General features: G+C 42.9%; 1 non-coding gene across 1 annotated transcript; it reads right to left on the bottom strand.

Moving 5' to 3' along the window:
- Nucleotides 1–2,056: 2,056 nt before the first annotated feature.
- On the bottom strand, nucleotides 2,057–2,131 carry Trnas-uga. Its single transcript has one exon. It is a non-coding gene; the product is annotated as a tRNA-Ser (tRNA).
- Nucleotides 2,132–2,736: the final 605 nt, after the last annotated feature.

The following is a 2,736-nucleotide window of genomic DNA, read 5'->3' as shown; positions in this document are numbered from 1 at the left end:
ACAACACAACACGATGACGAGGACAACAGAACACCCAGTCCCTGAGCGGAGATCAGTCCCGACCCAGCCAGGAATCGAATCCGAGCCCCTTTGGCGCGGCATTCCGTCGCGCTAATAACTTTTTCCCCCCTTTTTTTTTACTTCACGTTGTTCGGTATTGTTCGTTGCGTTTGGTCATGGTGATCGTCACATGACATCCATTCCATTTGATCGTTGATTACTTTACTCAGTTTTTTTTTATTGCAGTGGTCAGCCAGTCCTCTGACCGAACATGCTGAGCTACCGTGCCGGCTAAAAATGGCTCTAAGCACTATGGGACTTAACATCTGAGATCATTAGTCCCCTCGACTTAGAACTACTTAAACCAAAAGACATCACACACATCCATGCCTGAGGCAGGATTTGAACCTGCAACCATAGCAGCAACGCGATTCTGGACTGAAGCGCCTAGAACCACTCGGTCACAACGGTCGGCTTTCGTTATTCTTCATTGCATTTGTTCGGGGCGGACGTTCCATTGGCACCTGTTCAAGTTCATTGTTGATCCGTTCACTCAGTTTCTTTATTACAGAGGGCAGCTAACCCTCTGACCAAACACAATGAGTTACCATGCTGGCAGCCACTCAGCAATCAGGGCAGACACATGTTGAATGAATGATTACATGATATTAAACAAGACATAATGTGATATGACACAAGGGGAAAAAGGATAGGTATACAAGGTGAGACACCTGACAAGAAACAAGACGAGACAACGGAGCCAGTATAAGATGAAATGAGTTGTAATTAGAAACAAGATGAGGCACAAAATAAACTGAGACACGTTCAAATTTCTCTCCATTTCATTTGAAAGTTCAAATTTTAACTCCATATTACATCTATATTTCACAGATTGTTTAACGTTTTAAAATCATATGAAAAACTCACAAAACTGAAACCGCGTAAAGCTACGTCATAATATCTTATGCTTTCTTTCAAAATCTTTAAAAAGCCTCTAAGAGCTCACATGAAAAAACAGGAACTAATAATACACCAATTTACCAAAATCCTGAACGTACTGTCATGTTGTAACCACACCAAGTCAATATCCAAAAGAAATGTCGTCAATGAAACACAACATTAGCATGTTTATTGTGAATACCAACGTACAGCCAGAATGGAACTGAAGTCCAGGTTGGAAGGTGTTGCTATTAATACAAACATAGAATATTCCAGAATGTACAAGCATAACAAACATAGGATATGTTGACATCCTCCAGAAATAACTGCTGGTGACTCGGCTTGAACTGGTGACCAGCAGCATGCTAGCCAGCGATGATGGCTACTGCACCACACTGCATGCACACACCTCATGACATTGCTCCATCTCATGGGGAAACAGGACCTGCTGTTTCGGAAGTTATCACTGGAACTGACTGCAGCATGCTTGATCTAGATCTTGTTGGTGGCCCCCTGTATGGCAGTACTGACAGATCCTCATTCTCTGGTTTTGTTGTTATATCCTCTTCACCATGATTAACCCCTACTATTGAAGTTTCACTATCATCAATTGGGTCTTTGCTTTCCTTGAACAAGAATATCCCATCTGATTTGCCTCTAAGCACTGTAATAGTGTTTCGATTGTAGGGTATGATCAATGTGTCTGCACTTTTATATACTGTCCGAAGGGTCATAATTCTCGACTTCATATGAGGCATCCGACAAGCGACGAAGGCTGCAGTATGGCCCAAAGTAATGCTTTAGTAACTTTTCTGATAGTCTCACTTTGTGCACAGGCATAAAAATCAATACCAAGCCTCCCAGATTATATCTAACTGGCCAGTGCTTGGTTTTATAGCAATTTTCGTCTTTCTCCTGGGTGCCGATGGTCTATATGGAAGCAAGCTGTGTTGCTTCTTTGAATGTGGTCATGAGGTGTTTCATGTAGTCATCCTGAGTATCAGCTGGTTCAAATAGGATCAGTGTATCCATCGTCATTTCAGTCTTATGATAGTGGTGCAAGAGAAGCAATGTGAATCCCGTAGCATCTTGAAACTTCCTGGCATATTAAAACTGTGTGCCGGACCGAGACTCGAACTCGGGACCTTTGCCTTTCACGGGCAAGTGCTCTACCAACTGAGCTACCCAAGCACGACTCACGCCCGGTCCTCACAGCTTTACTTCTGCCAGTACCTCGTTTCCTACCTTCCAAGCGTACAGAAGCTCTCCTGCGAACCAGGAGGTCGGCTGCGGTACAGCATTGTTGCCGCGCGTCGGCCACTGCTGCGGCTGACAGTTTCTATTCATATTCGGAAAGGGGCCTTGTGATGGTGAATTGTAATTCGCTCGTGCGTTGAAATTACCCCTGTTGTTTTGAAAATTTCTTTTAAGTCATTTTTTTTCTCCGTTCCCGTTACCTTACACATTACCTCTGGGTATGTAATTTTGCTGTTGTATGTACCAACCTTGCTGTGTGTTTCAATCACGTTTTACTGTCTGATATATAAAACTATATTGTTGTCGTGCCTAATTTTCTATTGCTCTATGGGGTACAGGTCTTTCCTCATAATCAAGTCTTATAGACTTGATCTAGTCTCACTTTGTGCACAGGCATAAAAATCAATACCAAGCCTCCCAGATTATATCTAACTGGCCAGTGCTTGGTTTTATAGCAATTTTGGTCTTTCTCCTGGGTGCCGATGGTCTATATGGAAGCAAGCTGTGTTGCTTCTTTGAATGTGGTCATGAGGTGTTTCA

This window comes from Schistocerca americana, chromosome 1 (assembly GCF_021461395.2).
Source record: "Schistocerca americana isolate TAMUIC-IGC-003095 chromosome 1, iqSchAmer2.1, whole genome shotgun sequence".
Lineage (NCBI taxonomy): Eukaryota > Metazoa > Arthropoda > Insecta > Orthoptera > Acrididae > Schistocerca > Schistocerca americana.
This window is presented reverse-complemented; position numbering and strand designations above follow the sequence as displayed.